This window comes from Symphalangus syndactylus, chromosome 16 (genome assembly GCF_028878055.3).
Source record: "Symphalangus syndactylus isolate Jambi chromosome 16, NHGRI_mSymSyn1-v2.1_pri, whole genome shotgun sequence".
NCBI classification, from domain to species: domain Eukaryota; kingdom Metazoa; phylum Chordata; class Mammalia; order Primates; family Hylobatidae; genus Symphalangus; species Symphalangus syndactylus.
In genome coordinates, this window is record NC_072438.2 from 22,494,202 (window position 1) to 22,517,555 (window position 23,354).

At 38.0% G+C, this 23,354-nt stretch overlaps 1 long non-coding RNA gene across 6 annotated transcripts in view; it reads right to left on the reverse strand.

Moving 5' to 3' along the window:
- The window catches only part of LOC134732718 (uncharacterized), a 361,391-nt gene that overhangs the window by 209,326 nt on the left and 128,711 nt on the right, over positions 1–23,354 (reverse strand). For 5 of the 6 annotated variants that reach the window (XR_010116174.1, XR_010116171.1, XR_010116172.1 and 2 more), the window contains one exon: positions 21,660–21,794. This is a non-coding gene — a long non-coding RNA (uncharacterized lncRNA). Of the gene's footprint in view, positions 1–11,125; positions 11,201–21,659; positions 21,795–23,354 lie in introns of all 6 variants that reach the window. The other variant, XR_010116173.1, reaches the window with a different exon arrangement.

Below are 23,354 nucleotides of genomic sequence, written 5' to 3' on the forward strand. Positions count from 1 at the left end.
GTGATCACCCTAGATAGGGCAGAGCTCTGACATGCCCATTCTCTCGTTCCTTCCCCTTTGAGATAGTCCAGATAGAAATGTAACACAAGCCACAAATTCAAGCTACATATGTGACTTAACATTTTCTAGTGGCCATATTAAAAATAGTAAAAACGAACAGGCAAAATCAATTTAAATATATTTTAACTGAATATATCTAAAATATTATCATTTCAAAATAGAATCAACATAAAATATTAACAAAATATTTTACATTACTCTATTTATACTAAGTCTTTGAAACTTATGATGCATCTCAAATTGGACTTACTATAGGCCATAACCACATACCACAATTGTCTACTGTACTGGACTGTGCAGTTCTGCCATGAATGTCTTCCATGTCATGCTTTTTTACCCCATCTATGGTTAGTAGTTAAATTCATTTACAGTGAGTTCCTGTACTTGTATCTTAGTATGTAAAGTGAAGATTTTCAAAGACTGGCTTTAAAACCCATTATCTTTCCATGGCCTTAATAACAGGAATGAAATCTAGTTTCACACTCAAATCCCAGGAATAACTTTGTATTGAAGGTGGTATCTTGTCTCCCCTTGAAATACTGAAATCCATTATTTTCACGGGGTAGCTAGACACATAGCAACGCAATTTTTAAGTGAGGAAGAATATATTGGCTATTTCAATATTTCACATTAACCTCAGTATACAATCAACAAAGGTTGGTTGCTCTTATTTTTATGTTCCTCTTGTCTGCCATCCTTTAGTGTCCTTTTAGGTCAGTAAGATTCTTGTTTTTTTTTTTTGTTTTGTTTTTTGTTTTGTTTTTTTTTGAAGCCCTGTCCCAGGGCCTCTGCCATGCCTGCAAACATTACACTGTTAGTCATTGTCCTAGGAAGGTATCTGGGCTCTGATTTCAACTCTCACTTGTTTAGGAACTCTCTGGCAGGGACTTCCTCCCCAACCATTGGGCATGAAACATCAAAGGCCATTCACTGACATCTGCTACTGGAAATGATAGACTTTCTCCAGAAGTGCCATATTTGATTAGTGATACATTCAGTTCTCATTTAAATTGAAGTTGTCACTTCCTTGTCACACTGGGCTCCTAAAAGGCCATGTTCACATATGCCCATGTGCATGAACACACACACACACACACACACACACACACACACACGGTTGGTAATTAATGCATTTGTGTATTCTTCTCTTCTCTCTCGCTGCTTGTATTTCTTCCTTTCTTCCTTTTTAGCATCTGCCACTAAGGCTGACATATAATATGTACCTGATATGGTTTGGCTGTGTCCCCACACAAATCTCATCTTGAACTGTAATCCCCATAATCCTCATGTGTCAAGGGAGGGACCCAGTGGGAGGTGATTGGATCATGGGGGCAGTTTCCCCCATGCTGTTCTCATGATAGTGAGTCAGTTCTCATGAGATCTGATGGTTTTATAAGTGTTTGACAGTTCCTCCTTCACATGCTCACACTCTTACCTGCCAGCTTGTGAAGAAGGTGCCTGCTTCCCCTTCTGCCATGATTGTTAAGTTTCCTGAGGCCATGTGGAACTGTAAGTCAATTAAACCTCCTTTGTTTATAAATTACCCAGTCTCAGGTAGTATCTTTATAGCTGTGTAAGAATGGACTAATACAGTACCCAATAAATAGTTCTTAGCTAACTGATATACCTGGCAAATTTTAATAAAAAGCAAGAAGTTTCAAAATTTACAAATACTCATAACTAAACATCTAAACATGTTAAAAGGCAGCTTTACAATTCCAGTTGTCACTACAAACCAACTCAACAAGCTCAAGCCATTTCTAATCTGGGAAAGTCTCAAATAAAGCTAATTCTGTTAGCTTTTTAATGGGACAAAAATTACGGTTACTGTGAAAACTTTAACTTAGAATTCTCAGACTTGAGGATAATTAAAGTCACAGCTTGAACATTACAGAATAACTATTTCAATTTAATTTACTATTGCATACAATATAAGGGCTGATTACTTTCCCCTCAGCATTTTGGACTTTGATATAACTTCCTTTTTGTGAGTTAAATTTACTTAAGTGTCAATATTTTGCAATTCAAAGTACCAATTAACTTTATGTGTGTTTTTCCCCCTTAACAAAAAAGCAGCATTCAACAAAATTGTAAATGTTCTCTTGTTCTGCTTCTATCACACACTTTGGGCTTGAGTTGTATTTCAGGATAAGGCAAACTCAGGGTGTTCCTAGGTCAAAAGCTCTAATCATCAAATAAATTCCTCACCACATTGGTTTTATTCTTGGACACTCATCCCTTTTACCTAAGAATGTAGTGTAGCGTATTCAAAAGAACACGTGGTCTACAGAATACTGGGATTTGAAACCTAGATTTCTATGAGATGTTGGGCGAGATATTTTAACTTCTCTTAATCTCTCCAAATAATAATAATAATAATGATACCTATTGAATGCTTATATGCTAGGTACTGTTCCTGGTAATTTTCAAATGTTATCTCATATAATAATCATTAAAATCCCATCTCTCCATTTTGAAGATAAAAAAATGAAGCTTTAAAAAGTTAAATAACATGCTCAGCATCACAAAGCTAGTACAGAATAAAATCTGGATTCCCAACTCATCCAAAAGTTTCAGTTCCACTGCTTTTAATCCCTACTACTTGGATTCTGTAAACTGAAGGTGGCACCATTGTTAAGACACAGACTGGGAGACTTGATGCAGGGCATGCCTCTGGCTCAAGCTTACTGTTGTCAGTGGACCATAGGTACCCAGAGCTCTAACTCATCCTCTGACCTGTCAACCTAAAATGAGTGACATAGAGATCAACTCTCCAAAACAAAGAGTTTATTCTGGAAGAATAAAGGATTGCATTTTTGGATATGTGTGTTATGGCAGACCATAGGCACATCTGAGAAGGCATAAGCAAGGGAAGCTTTTTTAAATTGTTTAATTTTTTTTTAGAGATGGGGTCTTGCTCTGTCAGCCAGGCTGGAGTGCAGCAGAACAATCATAGATAAATGTAGATTTGACCTCCTAGGCTCAAGCGATCCTCCCACTTCAGCCTCCCAAATAGTTGGAATTACAGTGTGAGCCACTGTGCCTAAGGGGAAGCTTTTAAAGGCAAGACCATTGTTTACAGGAGATTATCAAAGTCAGTGGTGTCGGTTCATTGGTGGTGCTAGCTGTTGATAGGTGAAGGCCTTCATAAAAGAGGTTTAACTGGAAAGTTCTGGTTGGGGAAGTCCTTTGTGGCAGTTCCTGTTACTGTCATACCTGTGTGAGTGCCCTTCCTTCATGGCCTCCCAGTTCCATTTTCTTAGGGTTTGACATGAGTGACTCCATCTTTGTACTGATAATTTTCACAGACCTGAGAGAGAATCACCCCAAACTGTCATGTTTATACCTTTCTATGTAGCCCAAATTTATACAATCCTGCAAAATAGATACTGAACCAGCCAGTAGGAGCAATCTGCTTACCAGGCTATCCTTCTGGAAGGCTTGCAGGCTCCAAGTCCCAAGACAGCCCTGTAGGCACAAGTCCTAGAGCAACTCACAGCATCTGGTCAACTCCACATAAGGTTCAGAGTTCCCCAGAGGGCATCCCAACCAGTTAGCATAGCCAGACCCAGAGACAGGGGCTCCAAAAACTCAGACATCTCTGATGCTGGGAAGACCAGGACCCCCTGTTTCCCAGATCAAAAGACAGTATTGTTGACAGTCAGATCTTCTAACCAGGTGGAAGAAATTGATCCGAGAGAAGTAGAGAAGGACAATGAAAAGACCATCTCATCAGCTTTCACATTCCCAGAGACCAGACTGGACCCCTGCCCTCCTACATTAGGTGAACTATTTTAGTGACCTTCCACACAAAACTTGCCTATTTTGGTTAAGCAAATTCAAGACAGATACCTGTGTCTGAAATCAAAAGAATTTTTAAGAATGTACCAACAAACAATTTCATTCTTGTTATTTATCCTGGGACTGGCTTCCATAAAAAATTCATAGAGCAGAAGCCAATGGACTTGAAAGTTAGAACACTGGGAACAGTTTCCCATCTGCCCCTTATGAATTTCATGACTGTCAGGAAGTTATTTCATCTTTCTTGCTCAGTTTACTCACCCCATTTAAAGTTTCAAACACACACATTCCAGAAGTCCCTATCTTCCTTCCCCACTTGATTTTCCCCATAATAATTTTTAGTTCTAATATATTAATTTATTTATTCATTTTGTTAATTGTTCCCCCCAGTAAAATGCAAGTTCCATACAGATGCTACTCAATCTCCCTGGTCCAGAATAGAATATAATACATAAGAATTCAATAGATATTTCTGGCAGTTGTTGTTGAATATATTACGTGATTTGATTATACCGTATCAGTGGTTACCCTCTTGAGATCCTATGAACCCTGTGAGCTTATGAAGACAGTATTAGACAAGCCTTAGGCTAATTTGAATATGACTGAAAGCATAATGGGGATAACCATCACTATGTTCCTCCAGCTAACATATCTAACATCTTATTACACAAGAGAATGTAATGCTTCTTAAAATTGCTGTGTATGATTACTTTTCACTATTTTCATGAATTATCTATGTCTTTTGTTAATAAAATGATAATGCTATTAGTTTGACCAAAGTCAAAGCAAGGGACAATGGAAGAAAAAAGCTACAAAAGAAATCTTTGGCATGTGACATTTCTCAAGTTAATCTTCTCAAGCTATATTTTGTTACCTTAAAAATAAGTGTGGTATAAGATAGCACACATAAATAGACTAACATGCACTTAATAAATATTAGCTCCTTATTTTCTTTCACATGGTGGAGAACAAACTCTATTCCAACCCTAGAATCCAGGATTCTTTGTTGCTGGAGCTGCACTAGCCTGAGATGTGTAAGTGCAGTTTAAGACCAGAATTTCAAAAGATCATATTGTTCACTTAAGAGCTCTTTTAAAAAGTTCAACAAATAAGTAAGACTTAACAAATCACTATTAAGCTATCATGAGTTCAGTTCTTATTGAACTAATTGAACACTGCAAAATTGGCTCAGAAAAGCAGCAACATAGGTGAGGATGGCACTTATATCTCTGATTCTCAGGAAAAGTAACCAGGGCGGGGCAATTCATTGGGTAGCTGATTTCTAGTTGCATAAGGAGAGACTGGGGAAAAGTGAGAGACTGAGATAAAGTTTGAGAAGAAACAGAAAGAGGACACTGGAAGACAGAGTGACAGGGCATGTAGACGACAAAAGCTAATTCCTTCCTTATGCTGAGGACCCCCCTATCTGCATTAGCATTTGAGCAATAGAGGAATTAAACAAGCATAGTCCCTCTTTCCCCCATTGGTTGCTAAGTGACACCCAGAAAAGGGGTAAGAAGAACACAACTTAAAATGGGAATCTTTGTAATTTCTCAACATTTCTCATGCTTCTTGAAAGTAGGAACCTTTCACGGTTACCTTTGTCAAGAATCCCTGAGGCTATGCATGGGACACTAAACACAATAATAACGACTAGGAGCAATTCCTCTATGCCCAGATGCTACCTTAGATATTTTGCACATATTACCTTGTTTAGTTTCACCCTTCAAAAATTCCACAATTTTCTAAATATTATTAGTTCCACTTTTAGGATGAGGAAGCTGAGCTTCAGAACAGTTAACAGGTTTGATTAATCAAAGATAGGATAGGTTACATTAAATTAACAAACAGCCTCCAAATCTAAAGGGTATTTTTTTTACACAAAGTTCTTTCTGATTTGAATCCAGGGCACTCTCCAGAATAACTTGCCTCCAAGTGGTGAGCTGAGACTCCAAGCTGATCACCATTTCGAATCTGCAATCTTAATGTGAGACCTCTTCAATAGCTATTTTGGCAGGAGAAGAAAAAAAAGTGGAAGATCTCACACTGATAAATGCTTCAGCCCAGAAGTGGTATGTGTTGCTTCTGTTTACAGCCAATGGGCAACAAAAAGCCCACACTCGTCTATGATTACCCACAAGAAGAGAAGAATTGGATATCAGTAAGTCCTAACAGAGGCTTGCCCAAGGCTATATAGGGAGAAGACAGAGTAGCAAAGACCGTATTTCAAATGTTTTGATTCCAAACTCCTAGTTTATTGTTTTGTCAGCCAATTAAATAGGAAATTCCAAATGTATAAAAGAAAGATTCTCAAATATTGACAGCATTTTAGAAACTGTACATGCTTAGGAAAGATTTAGGGCAAGTAAGAAGTTTCTTGCCACCTTAAATTATATTCTACTGTCAACCAGAAACAGATGTTTCTGGAACTACAGATGCTTCTGGAAGAGCCAAAAGGGAGAAGTCTATCACTCCTCAGTAATGCTATCACGGTCAGCTCAACACCACCCCAAATAAACAATCTAATGGTAAACATTACTAGTGTTAGTATTAGTATAGCCTGTATCTATTGAGCAATTGTGTCATAGCAAATGGTTTTGAAAATTCTTTTCACATATTGATTCATTTCATCCTTACAAGAGCCCAATGAATTAAGTATCACTATCAGCTTCGTTCTCATGTGAGAATAAAGGATGCAAGGATCAAGGGGTCAGGTAACCTAAGTTCAACCTGTAAGCCTGCTACACAAATACAGTTGAAGAAGCAGTCCCTGTCTTTGCCTTTTTACCAGATTGCTCTTTTTAGGTTCCTTGTGTATCCAGTTCTAGAGCTACCTCCATGCATAGTCATCTCTAGGTAGGACAAGTCAACACCAAGTCTCGATAAGTCAGAGAAAGCAACTGGCCAGGTTCAGAGAGGTAGAAACTAAAGTGTAAAGCTTTGGCTAAATACCAGACACTCGGGTTACACAAACCAGCTCTCAGAACAACCCAGTGGAAAAAAAGAACAGGAAGAAAAGAGCAAACATTTGTGGAACCTTCTTAAACTAGCGAAGTGGGAGAGCTCAGCACTCTGTAGAGGATTTGGAACTCCAACGACACAACCCCAGCAGGTTCCTCTTTCTTACTTTTTATTAGCAGCACTGGTTGAGGCTCACTGTCAGCTGCAATAGGGCTTGTCTTCCCAGAGCATTTTCCTTCTCTGAACAGTTTTTTTAATGGAAAAAAAGCAAGAAAAAATTTTTAAAAATTACTTGAAGAATTTACAAGTAAATTCTCCAAATATGAGAGCTTTTGAGTGATGAATAAGCACCAGTTATGAATCTTCTGTAGCCAGAGCACTGAATTAGGAGCTTTAAGAATGTATGAGAAGGGACTATCTCAGCTTTCAACATCCAGTAGTGTTAGGATTGAAAACAGCATTGGACTTAGATTTAAAAGATCAGATTTTTGGTTTGCTACCCATGGCACCACAAACAAATCAGTTAATCTCTGTGAGACTCATTGCATTGTCCATTAATAGTGAAATATTCATCTCTTACCTCCTAGAATACATGGTATACGTAGGAAACACAAAGATTTCATAATACTCCAGACTCTTTCTCTTAACAGCCTCTGAAAGTGTGTCTCCTTCTCTCCTGAATGTCCTATCCCATCCAGTCACCCTTCATATGGCTAACCGTATGAAAACACATATGATCCTGTATTGCAATGCCATTTTATATGCCTGTTTCCCAACTCTGCTGTGAACTCCTTCACAACAGAGGATGGTGTCTTGCTATGCATCACTGAATGACCAACAAACATAGGGGTTGTGCTGAAAACGCACACTGGGGACATGTAATTCCAGAAATACTATGAACAAAACACCATAACACTGAAAATGCTGAATACAATATACACAAACTTCTCATTAAATTCATCAATGGACTGACAAAGAAGGAAAAATATGTAAAGGTCAAAACCTAAAGGCACAAGTGTAACCCAGAAAGTTGAGCATAGCACTGAAGTCAGCTCACATCCAGGGTTTGTTTACTGAGCTCCAGTGGTCTTGAGCACTAGTTAACAAGGAGACAACCCCCAAGGCTCACCCAAAGTGGGAAATCTGATAGGAGATTTCCCAAAGAGCTATGACCTTAATTTAAGACCGAACATAAAATGAATCTACCATCAAAGTGATTACAAAAGGATGATCCTGTCACAAACTTTTACACTGTGTGGAAGACAAAAAGCTCTCTGAACATTCTTAACCATAAGTTGGCCTCCAATCAGGCTTATTGTTCCAAATCTCCATAACTGGGTGAAAATTCCTATCTAAAGATTTGGTTTAGAGTATTCTTGAATTAGTAGAACAAATCTCCCCTGAAGGAATCAGGTCCAAATCAGGCCTCAAGTAATTCTTCAGATGAGGAATAAGAGGTAGAGCTCACTATCACCTCTTTCATTCAATATTTGTTGGGAGTCCTAATGAAATAAAATGGAATAAAAGTGATGAATAAAAACAGAAGCTACACATTTCTAGAAAAAAATATTATTTATAGATTATATGATTATCCACACACACACACACACAAAAAGAAAATCAACAGATTAACCATTAGGCTCAATAGATATAGTATCAGAAGTTCTTGATAAAATACGAAATATGAACACACAGAAAATAGACTTTAAAAGAGAAAACATTTATAAAATTAAGTATTTATGTCTGTTAGACATAAATCTAACAGAAATGGGAAAGAGCTTTATGGAAAATATAAAACTGTACTGAAAAACATTAAAGGAGGACAAAATTTTAAAGAAGAGATATGTACATGGATAGGAAGACTCAATATTTATGACACTTCTTTCCAAATTTATTTACAAACCTATAAAGTCAATATAATTCTAAGAAAGTTTTGACAGGTTATTTTTAAGGAACTTGGCAAAATGACTTGAATATTTTATATGAAATAGTAATGCTCCAAGGACAGCCAAAACACTCCTAAGGAAGAACAATTTGGGGTTTTATCTTTCACAATACCAGGCATTATTAGGTGAGGGTAATTAAAGCAGGCTGGTGGTGTACAGAGAGACAAATAAGTACAGAAGAAGAAAAAGGTGGACAAAAACAGGACCACACATATATGGAAACCCGATTTATGACAGCCAGCACTGCAGATCAGTGGCAAAAGATGACCATTCAGCAAATAATCTTAGAGCAGTTGGTTACTTATATGGACAAAAATAAAAATTAACCCCATCTCACACCACACATAAAATCAATTTCAGCTGGTTTAAATATTTAAATATAAAAATAAAAAATATAAAGCTTCTAAAATATAATACAGGAGAATACCAGAATATCTTGATGACATCTGGGGAAGGAAGGGTTTATAAACAAGAAATAGAAAGTACAAATCTTGAGGAAATGAATGATGTACTTTGTCAATGTTAAGAACATCTATGCATCCAAAGGCATAGTACAGAAACTGAAGTGACAGGTCACCAAGCAAGAGAAGATGTTTGGGAATATATTATGATGAAATTAGTATCCAGACTGTATATACACGTATATACAATTTATATTAATTGATAAAGACAAACAATTTAATAAAATAAAATGGGAATGTCCTGAATAAGCATCTCACAAAATTAGAAACTGTAATGACAAGTTTTAAAATATTCTTCATCTCGCTAGTAATCAAACTAATGCAAACTAAAACCACAAGGGGGGACAATTTTTTATCCAATAGATTGGCCAATATTAAAGACTAAGAATAACAAGTGTTGACAAGGATGTGAGGCAGACGTTACCATGATAGACAGCAGGTGGGATTGTAAATGGGCATAGCTACTTTGTGTAACAAGGCTATGGCATTATCTAGTAAGGTTGGAAATGTTCACATCCGGCAGCCCATCAGTTTCATTCTCTGGTATCTATGCTGCAGAGAATTTTGCCCATGTATACCATCAATTTATATAATAATGTTACTAGAAGCACTTATAGTAACAAGAAAACAAATGTAAAGGAAGTAACTAAAATGCCTATTAAGAGTGAAATGGGTAAGTGAATTCCTCCATATCTGTCCTCTTGCATAGTACTGAAAGAATTCATTACAGCTATGTGAACAATATGGATACATTTCAGAATACCACATTGAGCAAACAAAGCAAATAGCAGATCAATAGCAATGTGATTACATTAATATAAATGTCAAAAGCATGAGAACCCCCCCAAAATTTATTGTTAACAAATGCAAACATAAATGGTATAACCATAAAGAAAGGCAAGGAAAGGCTCAACACAAAATTAAGGGTTGTGGTTGCCTCTGAAAAGAGAAGATGAGTGCTTTCATATGGTGGTCTTCACAGTATGGTGAGTGGATGGTTTATTTTGCTGCTATGTTATATAATGTATGCATTTTTATAATATTTAATATATATTTACTACATAATTATAATTAACATGTTTTTTGATATTTAATACAAAAATTTAAAGATACATTGGATAATGAATAAATTAATTACATACCTCCTTACATTGGAAATAATTCACTTACGAATTTCCCTTTACTAAATATTTTGCTAATGCTATTAATAACTAATAATTACCAAACCATTGTTATGTAGCTGGAACTGAGTAACCACTGTTTATATATTATTTCTTTTAATCTTCTCAAACCTGTTTATATTTACGCCTATTATATAAATGAGAAGACTGTATGAGAGATTAAGCAAATTACCAAGGTTTCATAGGTATTGAAGGGGCCCTTGTTGGCGCCCTTGAGCTCACCAAGCTTTAGCTTTCAGTGTCTCGTGCAACATTTAGATGCTTAGTACATGGTCAGTGGTCAATGTATTGGGAGCATAGTTTCTACTGCCAAGAAGCTTAAATAACCTCACTCAATGACCTCCTGAGATGAGGCTTGAGAAGGTACCCCTGCAAGTTGCTGATAATTAGTGAAAATCAATAGGAAGGATGTTAACCATCTTGGGCACTATAAATAAGTCAACTCCAGGTGGGGAAGCAAAAAAAAAAAAAAAAAAAAAAAAGACCAGAAATGCGTGGGTTTGTTTTGTTTTCTAAGAAGATTATTATTTAAAAACATACAAGACTGCCATTATGGGGAGGAGCAGAGGGAACCAGCAGATATGCAGCAGTCCTTATGCATGATAGTCACTTTCTCTGTACTCTCTTATTTCATTTTCACACCTATCCTGCCATGGCATATTTTATTTCTTTTATAGATAAGAAAACTGGGGCTCAGGCATTATTCCTGACTTACCCAAGGATGCCCACCTAGTAAGGAAGAGATCTGCATTTGAATCCAGGTCTGTCTGTCTCCAAAGCTGTCTTTACTCTGCCAGATCAAATCAAGAAAGAAACATCTTTGAGCCTCTGCTATGTGTCAGTCCCTCTGGTGGATACAGCATGGAGGGTGTGTGACATCTCATCCATATCAGCTTTGGTGTCAAATAAACTCCAGTTTGAATCCTGGAAATGTGATGCTTGATCTTTATACTTTTTATTTAGAAACTTAATTAATAATAATAAGAAGAAAACGAATCTTACAAGATTGTCATAGTGAATCCAAAATAATATTAATTATAAAATTCTTGACAGCTAATAGGTGTTTATACAGGTTTGTGCTCTTACTCTTCCTACCTTTCTCTAGGTAGGAAATTAGTGAGCTGGGCTTCGATTTTCCATAGTAGCTGAGAGGGCTTTATGAACTGACTCCCCTCCTCTGGGGCTTCGTGTTCTCATCAGCACAAAGGGCAGTAGACCAGATGTCATTAGGAAGGACCAAGCCCCAAGGGCCACAGTGAATCAGGCTTCGAAAATGAGATGGCAGATATCCTCCATCATTCTATGAGGCAGTGTGAGCAGACAGCAGGGAAATGAATCTCATTCTATTCTTTTCTGAAACAACAGGAATACGAACCCTCACCACCCACCTCGCTGGGATCTGGGAAGGATTAATGAGACATAATGCGCAGTGCTCCACTGAGAGCTATTACTGTCTTACAGGGGGAAAATTCCCATTGTTGCCAGCAAACAAGACTGACAATTTGATGAGGTGTGAATATTTTTAGTGTAACAGTATGTAAACACTGCTTTTTTCATCCAAGTCATCGCTGTGCACATACCCTTACGCATTTTTATGAGGCCATTTCTCTGTGGCTGTAAATAGTCTGTGCTTGCCCTTTTCCACGAGCTCGTAGAATGTGCTGACCAGGGGCCAGGCTGAACATCTAAGCTGATACCTAGAGCTGTCTACATCCTTTGGGAGAATGTTAATAGGCATATTCACATTTTGTACCAATGTATATGCCTTCCTGCTGGCCTATACAAATTACGTCATGCAAGGACATGGGCAAAAAAGGCCTCTGTTGGAGAAGGTTCAGCTATTTCATAGTGATAAATATGGAACGGCAACATGATTACCAAAGCATAAAAGTAGAAAAAAAGGCAGGATTCCTGTTGCTAATTTCTGTTCCTGCCACACTTGCTTAGAAAGTCAGAAAAAAGCCTAAGTCTTCAAACCAATACCTTTTCAATAAAGAATTCCACCATTCATTCAAGAAGCATTAACTGGGCACTAGGTACCAGAGGCTGAGCCATGCACTAGGATATAAAAGTTAATACTACTTAGCTCTACCCTTCTGTGATTATATTTTAGTGAAGGATTTGACAAATACATGATGACAATTCAGTGAAAAGTGTGCAACACACAGATTTTCTTCCATCTCATCCCCCGTCCATCTCACTCCTAAAGCATCACCTTCCTCACAATACCCAACAAAGAGATGGTTTGTCTCACGTCTCTCCTGGAGGGATGTCCTTGGCAATTGTTTTTGCACGTTTGTTGTTGTTGTTGGTATTTTGTTTCGTTTTGTTTTGTTTTTCGAGACAGAGTCTTGCTCTGTCGCCCAGGCTGGAGTGCAGTGGTGCAATCTCGGCTCATTGCAACCTCCACCTCCCGGATTCAAAGGATTATCCCGCCTCAGCCTCCAGAGTAGCTGAGATTACAGATGGACACCACCACACCTGGCTAATTTTTGTATTTTTAGTAGAGACAGAGTTTCACCATTTTGGCTAGACTGGTCTCAAACTCCTGACTTCAAGGGATCTGCCCACCTCAGCCTCCCAAGCTGCTGGAATTACAGGCATGAGCCACTGTGCTTAGCCTGTTTCTGCACTTTGATATCTCTTTCCCAACCCTCTGTCTGCTGCTGGTTGCATCTTAAATTCTAGGGCCATTATTGTCTGAGACCCTATTACTACACTGTCTGATAGGCCTGGGCAGTGGGGTGAATGAGGCGCAGGGCAGGCTTTTCTCTTTTGCCTCAACACTGCATTCCTTATGAAACCACATTGCAAGGTGGTAACACGTATCTTATACCACTGAGGGTGGCATGCATGGTGAGGTCAGAGTATATAAATCCATGCACTATAAATAACAAATCCTGTCATATCCACGTCCAGAAGATCCCCAATTCAATCATTTCTTTACCCTTCCGGTGAGATCCCCCAATCCCAACAACTCATGATTGTCAGTCCTCTGAGCCCAAGCTAAGCCATCATATCCCCTGTGGCCTGCACGTACACATCCAGATGGCCGGTTCCTGCCTTAACTGATGACATTTCACCACAAAAGAAGTGAAAATGGCCTGTTCCTGCCTTAACTGATGACACTGTCTTGTGAAATTCCTTCTCCTGGCTCATCCTGGCTCAAAAGCTCCCCTACTGAGCACCTTGTGACCCCCACTCTGCCCGCCAGAGAAAAACCCCCCTTTGACTGTAATTTTCCTTTAGCTACCCAAATCCTATAAAATGGCCCCACCCCTATCTCCCTTCGCTGACTCTCTTTTCTGACTCAGCCCAACTGCACCCAGGTGATTAAAAGCTTTATTGCTCACACAAATCCTGTTTGGTAGTCTCTTTACACGGACGCACATGAAAATGATTATTTGTAATTTGGCAAAACCAATAGTTTCCTGATTTCTCACACTCTACTCTTTTCCCCCACTCCCAAAATCAACTTCCCCTCAACAACCAGAACAACTTTTAAAATTATAAATTAGATCATATTCTGTATTATATGGGCCCTCCAATACTTCGGTAACACTTAAAATCCAGAATCTTCACAATGGTCTTTAAGACCTGGTTCCTGCTGGTCTTTTCCAATCTCTCTCTTACTTCTCTCCCCTTTACTCTATGGATCCAAACTACATGGCCCTCTTTCTGTGCCCTAAAGATGTTCAGCTTGGAGGCAGAGCTCCTGTCTGTAGCTCCCAGCAAGACCAACACAGAAGGCAGATGATTTCTGCATTTCCAACTGAGGTACCCAGTTAATCTCACTGGGCTTGGTTAGACAGTGGGTGTAGCCCAGGGAGGGCTAGCAGGAGGGTGGGGCATCACCTCATCTGGGAAAAATTAATTATATTTAGAAAACCCCATCATCTCAGACCAAAATCTCTTTAAGCTGATAAGCAACTTCAGCAAAGTCTCAGGATACAAGATCAATGTGCAAAAATCACAAGCATTCCTATACACCAGTAATAGATAGCCAAATCATGAGTGAACTCCCATTCACAATTGCTGCAAAAAGAACAAAATACCTAGGAATACAACTTACAAGGGATATGAAGGACCTCTTCAAGAACAACAAACCTCTGCTCAAGGAAATAAGAGAGGACACAAACAAATGGAAAAACATTCCATGCTCATGGATGGGAAGAATCAATATCGTGAAAATGGCCATACTGCTCATAGTAATTTATAGTTCATCACTATTCCCATGAAGCAACCACAAAGATTCTTCACAGAATTAGAAAAAACTACTTTAAATTTCATGTGGAACCAAAAAAGAGCCCATATAACCAAGACAATCCTAAGCAAAAAGAACAAAGTTGGAGGCATAACACTGCCTGACTTCAAACTATACTACAAGGCTACAGTGACCAAAACAGCATGTTACTGATACCAAAACAGATCTATGGACCAATGGAACAGAACAGAGTCCTCAGAAATAACACCATAAGTCTACAACCATCTGATCTATGACAAACGTGACAAAAACAAGCAATGGGAAAAGGATTCCCTATTTAATAAATGTTGTTGGGAAAACTGGCTGGCCATATGCAAAAAACTGAAATTGGACCCCTTCCTTACACCTTATACAAAAATTAATTAAAGATGGATTAAAGATTTAAATGTAAGACCTAAAACCATAAAAACCCTAGAAGAAAACCTATGCAATACCATTCAGGACATAGGCAAGGACAAAGACTTCATGACTAAAACACAAAAAGCAATTGCAACAAAGCCAAAATTGACTAATGAAATCTAATTCAACTAAAGAACTTCTGCACAGCAAAAGAAACTATCACCCAAGTGAACAGGCAACCTACAGAATGGGAGAAAATTTTTGCAAGCTACCCATCTGACAAAGGGCTAATATTCAGAATCTACAAGGAATTTAAATTTACAAGGAAAAAACAACCCCATCAAAAAGTGGACAAAGGATATGAACAGACACTTCTCAAAAGAAGACATTTATGCAGCCAACAAACATGAAAAAAAAATGTTCATCATCACTGGTCATTAGAGAAATGCAAATGAAAATCACAATGACATACCATCTCATGCCAGTTAGAATGGTGATCATGAAAACGTCAGGAAACAACAGATGCTGGAGAGGATGTGGAGAAATAGGAACACTTTTATACTGTTGGTGGGAGTGTAAATTAGTTAAACTGTTGTGGAAGACAGTGTGGTGATTCCTCAAGGATCTAAAACTAGAAATACCATTTGACCCAGCAATCCCATTACTGGGTATATACCCAAAGGATTATAAATCATTCTACTATAAAGACACATGCACACTTATGTTTATTGCAGCACTATTCACAACAGCAAGGACTTGGAAACAACCCAAATGCCCATCAATGTCAGACTGGATAAAGAAAATGTGGTACATATACACCATGGAATACTATGCAGCCATAAAAAATAATGAGTTTATGTCCTTTTCAGGGACATGGATGAAGCTGCAAATCAGCATTCTCAGCAGACTAACACAGGAACAGAAAACCAAACACCACATGTTCTCACTCATAAGTGGGAGCTGAACAATGAGAACATATGGTCACAGGGAGGGGAACATCACACACTGAGGCCTGTTGGGGGTTGGGGGGCAAGGGGAAGGATAGCATTAGGATAAATATCTAATGTAGATGACGATGGGTGCAGCAAACCAACATGGCAAATGTATACCTATGTAACAAATCTGCACATTCTGTACATGTATCCCAGAACTTAAAGTATTAAAAAAAAAAAAAAAAAAAAAAAAAAGATGTTCAGCTTGGTTCCATACCTTTGGGTTTATGCATTTGTTATTTTTTTTCTATCTGAAATTTACTCCCTCAAGACCTTCACTTGGCTGGCACCCTTATATCATGTCTCAGCTCAAATGCCCCCACTTAACTGACTATCCAATTTGTCCGCCACCCCCATGCCATGAGGTGCTAACAAAAAACTCACTTTTATTTCATCATAGCTATTGTCATGACCTGAAATTGTCATGTTTATTTCTTTGCATTTGTTTTTATTGTGTGCACTGCCCCATCAAGTTTCTAAATCACATTAGGAAAAGCATTTTACTGCCTTATCTACCCTTTATCCCAACACTTAGCACAATGCCTTCCAAAGGGCAGTGGCTCAGTAAGTGAATATCCTAATCATACAAAAGGAAACTATAAGTAACATTGATTGTTCAGATTACCCAGACAACTTACCAATCTATAGTGCCCCACTCCCGTCAGAATACCAGCTTCTTCAAAGTCTTCAGTGCTGATGCCTAACTCCTATCCACAGGGCTGGTCTGGACCAGAAATCTGTACCCTAACAGTGCTTCACCTATTTGCAGAGGCAGAACTACATTTTTCAGAGTCTAAGTCTTTCAGTCTAATATTTCAGCAAAATATTTTAACACCAATTCTGGCCCTATACATTTATCAAAACTGTTCAGCCCCTTCAAATTCTCTTCTCCCAGGAGAGGTGCTGCAATGCTCCCAATATGGTTTGAATGTTTTCTTGTGTTCTCCCAAGAGTCATATGTTGAAATCCAAGCCGCCAAGGTAATGATATTAGAAGAAAGGATTAAGTCATGAGGATCAAATCCTCATTATTGGGATTAGTGCTATTATAAAAGATGCCCAAGAAAGATCCTCGCTTTTTCCATCATGTGAGGACACAACAAGAAGTTGGCTTTCTGCAAGCCAGGAAACAAGCCCTCACCAGGAATGACATTGATTGGCATCTTAATCTTGGATTTCCTAGTCTCCAGAACTGTGAGAAATAAATTTTTGTTGTATATAAACTATCCAGTCTATGATATTTTTATTGCAACTCAAACCAACTAAGAAACCCCCTCATTCTTCTTAATCACCAAATAAGTAGATGTTAGATCTAGAAAATATACAAACACACACATCTGTTAGGGGTAAGCATCAATTTTCAAACACAATACAATCTGAATCCATCCTAAGTAAAGGAATAAAAATATTCCTGGCAGCAGGAATATTTTCACAGTTGTTATTGCTCATATTGATCATATCATCTTCCAACATTAGAGGAGCAATGGCCATTTCCCTTCAGACTCTGTCCTGTATCATTGGTGATGTATGAGAAACAAGGTGCAGTACAGAATCATCTACTCCCACTGGCAACTCTTAACTACCAACAGGCCGGTAGAACATTTTAAATTATTTTAATTTTGTTTGTTTTACTCTTTGGTCCAAGTCACCTCTCTGGTAGATTGTCTTTTTGAGATTCCTAGACACAGAAGAAAGGCTGTGTAAGAATCCATCTGCAATTCTTGGAAAAGTAAGGGAGTCATTTTTCCAGGGAGGGTCTTTCTTTCAGGTACAGGTAACAGCTAAAAAGAATATTTTAGCTCCTTGGAGAAGAGGCTACTGACACAGCCCATGTGTGACAGGTGGATGAGGCAGAAATGAGAGAAGGTTTCCCAGGCAGGTGATATAAGAGCCAGTTCTAAATAGTTTATAAGAAAAGAAGATAATTTCAGGCAGAATCTGCATGAGCAAAAGCCTGAAGGCAAGTCATAGCATGAAACAATCTGAGAACCCAGGGAATTTCATGCAGGTGAAGCACAAAGAGGCATAAGAGAAGAGTGGTAATAGATGTGTCTGAAGTGGAAACAACAACAACAAAAAGAAGCACCTATCATAAATAACGTAGTAAGTAGTATAAGAAGTTCAAACACTTCTCTGAAAACAAAAGCAAAAGAGTGACAGGTTTTAAGCAGAGAATGGAACTTGGATTTCAGGATTTTGTTTTAGCACTAGAGTTTGCTTCGACCATATGTGCCCCTCCCGTATGCGTAGGCATCAGGCGGGGCTCTCTCCCCTCCCATTGCTGGCCTATACCTGAGCACTGAGTCATTGCCAGGTACTAGGACTTCTAAGAACATCAACCACAAATCATTACCTGAGAAACAGGCTTATGTTTTTGTTTTGTGTTTTTTTTTTTTTTCATTTTACAATGGAAGAGACCTAATTGAAGTTTCTAGTAATTAAAATAAGCAAATGCTACTTATGTAATGGATTATTAATTATCCTGCCTGTGCTTCTGAATGTCTTGTTTGAATAGATCTTGATATTTAGAGGGGAATTTTGGTGTCAGAGGTGCCTTTCTTCTGCTTTATGCATGACTGTTGATCCTTTTCCAAAACAAATTCAAGTCTGCTGACTAATATTTAGATGATAAACTTGACATTTCCATTTCTTAGGTTATTAATCATTTGCTGTATTCCAACCGAGGTTTCTTTTAAAAAGTCCTCTCATATTATCCACACTTTCTCTTCAAGCAGTATAGAAAATGTGTCTGTGTGGAATGGGAGAAAATTTTTGCAACCTACTCATCTGACAAAGGGCTAATATCCAGAATCTACAATGAACTCAAACAAATTTACAAGAAAAAAACAAACAACCCCATTGAAAAGTGGGTGAAGGATATGAACAGACACTTCTCAAAAGAAGACATTTATGCAGCCAAAAAACACATGAAAAAATGCCCATCATCACTGGCCATCAGAGAAATGCAAATCAAAACCACAATGAGATACCATCTCACACCAGTTAGAATGGCCATCATTAAAAAGTCAGGAAACAACAGGTGCTGGAGAGGATGTGGAGAAATAGGAACACTTTTACACTGTTGGTGGGACTGTAAACTAGTTCAACCATTGTGGAAGTCAGTGTGGCGATTCCTCAGGGATCTAGAACTAGAAATACCATTTGACCCAGCCATCCTATTACTGGGTATATACCCAAAGGATTATAAATCATGCTGCTATAAAGACACATGCACACGTATGTTTATTGTGGTACTATTCACAACTGCAAAGACTTGGAACCAACCCAAATGTCCAACAATGATAGACTGGATTAAGAAAATGTGGCACATATACACCATGGAATACTATGCAGCCATAAAAAATGATGAGTTCATGTCCTCTGTAGGGACATGGATGAAGCTGGAAACCATCATTCTCAGCAAACTATCGCAAGGACAAAAAACCAAACACCGCATGTTCTCACTCATAGGTGGGAATTGAACAATGAGAACACATGGACACAGGAAGGGGAACATCACACACTGGGGCCTGTTGTGGGGAGGGGGGAGGGATAGCATTAGGTGATATACCTAACGCTAAATGACGAGTTAATGGGTGCAGCACACCAACATGGCACATGTATACATATGTAACAAACCTGCACATTGTGCACATGTACCCTAAAACTTAAAGTATAATAATAATACAAAAATAAATAAATAATAAAAAAAAAAAGAAAATGTATCTGTGTGTTGAACCAGCTTCTTTCCCAATAATGTTCCCAGCAAGCCAGGTAAGGAAAAAAGCAATGTTTAATTATGTTAATCTGTCTCCATTCGCTACACAATTAAAATGCATTACTGTTGTACAGAGCATGTGAAAATAGTGATAAAGAGTAATTAGAGCATGTGGTATTTGACGTTCTGTTTCTGAGTTATTTCACTTAAGATAAAAATGGACTCCGGTTTCATCCATGTTGCTGCAAAAGTCAAATAACACATGTTCTCATTTATAAGTGGGAATCAAAATAAAGTGTACACATGGACACAGATCATGGAATAATAGCCTGGAGACTTGGAAAGGTGGGAGGCTGGGAGGTGGGTGAGGAATGAGAAATTATTTAATGAGTACAATATATACTATTTGGGTGATGGTTACACCAAAATCCCAGACTTCACCACTATCCACTATGCCATATATCCGTGTAACAAATCTGCATTTGTATCCCATAAATGTATATACATTTTTAAAAAGAGTAATTAGAATATTAATTTCTAAGCTCAGAGACCCCCCATGTAGAGGAATGAGCATCAAACCTGGGATCAAAGACCTCCATCTGGACCCAGCTCTGCTCCTGGGTGGGTTTCCTGCCTTAGACAAGCTACTTCACATTTCTGAGCTCTTCACGAGCTGCATTAATGGGGTAAATATGAACTTTCCATCAAGATTAAAAGCAGGCAGCCTGGTTAAGAGGTAATGCTGTTATTCTTATCATCATCACCATTACACTACTGTGTGTGTGTGTTTTTTTTTAAGAATGATTATTGGGGGCCGATTTTTAGAGTGCTTTATTGTAAGCAGAAGTTTGGGGTTTGTTGATGTGATTTTGCCTTAGTAGGCAAGAGTACTGCATTGGGAGCCAGACAGACAGGACTCACACTCACCAGCTGTGTGTCCTCAGCAAAGTCAGTTAATCTCACTTACCCTCTGTTTTCTCCTGGGTAAAACCAGTATAATGATGGTCTCTACCCCAAAGAGCTGTTACTGTGATTAAGAAGTCTCTGCAGTGTTTGACCTGTGCTAATGCTTTGCTGATGCAATACCTCTCTGAACCCTATGGAAAAGTTTTGCTGGCATTTTCCATTGGAACAAAGGAGTTACCTTCAAGAAAGGTCATCAGGATCAGAGAAGATGGGCAGTGCCTTCATCCTTTCTGGGGAGCTTTCTCTGACCCTCCATTTGTTCATTAAAGCATTGCCTCAGCTTGCTGAGCTTCCCTGAGTGTAGGACTGTCTACACTGGGTTGCAATCTCCTGTTTACTGGGTCATTTTCACAACTGTACTGAAAATTTTTAATCAAAATAATTGTATTTAACTCTCCATTCTCCCTTCAAGGCCATCCACATTTTCTAGCCTATGTCCATAAATAGCTGACTAAGATAAAATTGAAGAAATACGCTAAAATAAAATTCTTATGACTCTATATGGACTATAAGAAATCATCAGGATGTGTAATTATACATTTATTTCAAACAAGTTTTTTTCAAGGCTAACTATCTATTAGACATCTTTATGGATTTTAAACTGTTTATTGAAGTGGAGTCCATAAGCAATAAGAAGGAATCTTATAGCATATGAAAATCAGAATAGATATTTCAAAAAGAGTTGTGGACGCTCAGGAACTGGACATGTGAGAAAAAGAACCAACTCTGAGTCTTTATAATAAAGAAATGGAATGAAGTCCTCTTTGGATGCATGGAAAGAGAATGCTAGAAAAAGTGCATCTGGGCTACAAGAAGGCCTTGAACACCAGTCTAAAAATTTGACCATAATCAAAAAGGAGCAACTGCAGATTCCTGAGCAAACGAATAACAGGGTAGAAGACGCCACACTTCACAGCTTCTTGCCAGTTACCTTCTCCAAACACAACCATTGCATAAGATAGCTCTCTTACCTTGCTTAGAAGTTGATGAGTCTATATTATAATCTCCTTTGGATTTTTCCTTTCTTTATTGGACAAGCTGATCTGTATTCTCTTCCCATCTGGTGGTTATTCTTGAACCACACGGAATTTAGCCCAGGTTTGGAACTACAACGCAAAATAAGTTGAAATAAAATTAATAAAATAAACCATCCCCCTCAAAAAAAAAAACCTTTTTTCCAACTTGACAACCCCAGCCAACTGCCTTCCGCCTCCCCAACTTCTCCTTCCTGTCAAGAAGTTGAGTATTGAGTACTATAAAAGCAAAAACCAAAGCAATCTGATCTCTTCTGGGAAGTTGGGGACATTTTTTTTTTTTTTTTTTGCTGTGGAACTGTGCTTAGACCTAAACAGAAAGTACCAAAGTCATTTGTGTGTGTGTGCATGTATATGAGAATGTAGGTAATATTTCCAGGAAAGGGCGATAGCACATATAAATATCCCAAGGCATGAGAGAAGATGACTCTTAAAGATTTAAAGAATTAAGGAATTTTCAATAAATGTTAAGTGAGTACTTATTGTGTGCAACAACTTTCAGGCAATAAGAGAAATGCAAAAAATACATGCAAAGTCTCTAATCTTAGGAAATGTACAATAATAATAGACATAATAGTCATAGGCAATTGAGATAATATGAAGTCATATAAAATAATCATGATGACAAATTTGTATGACTTATTGTACAGTAAGCATATATGCTTGATAGAGCTGAAAGCACATTATGCCTGTATATTATTTCATTTTCATAATAGCTCTATGAAAGAAATTTCATTTTTAATCCCAACATTATATATAACACCAAGGCATTGGAATGTTAAGTGTATTATTCAAGCTAATACCAATAGTAAATGATAAATACTAGATTTAATCACAGAAATATGCATTTGAAGTTATTGTCAGAAACATGTAATATATGCATTGAATAAATATTTATAACCTATTATATGCCAAGAATACTGGATTTTTTAGGAGGCTGAGGTGGGCAGATCACTTGAGCCCAGGGTGTTCAAGATCAGGCAGAGCAACATGGCCAAACCCTTTCTCTACCAAAAAAAAATACGGAAAGAAATTAGCCAGGCAAGGTGGCATGTGCCCGTAGTCCCAGCTACTTGGAAGGCTGAGGCCAGAGGATCACTGGAGCCTGGGAGATTGAGGCTGCAGTTAGCCGTGATTGCACCACTGCACTCTAGCCTGGGTGACAGAGATCCTGTCTCAAAAAAAAAAAAAAAAGAGAGAGAGAGAGAATACTGGTTTTGATACTGCCTTCAAGAAGCATACATTTTTGATTCTAGGACTGAGACACACAGTAAACCAAAACATAAATATGTTAATTATTTTAATCAATTTAGGTATAATTTAATGCAATAAGATATTTCGCTATTAAGTATAAAATTAGAAGTTTTGAAAAATATAGTCACACAACTGCCACTACCCTCATGATTTAGAACATTCCCATTACCCTAAAAAGCAACTTCATGTTCCTTTGTAGTCAATCCCCTACTCCATCCCAGCTCCCAGCAATCAGTAATCTTTCTGTCACTGTAGTTTTGCCTTTTGTTTGATAATTTCCTATAAACAGAATCATACAATGTGTAGCCTTTGTGTCTGGCTTCTTCTACTTAGCATAATGTTTCTGAGATTTATGCATGTTATTTTATGTATCGATAC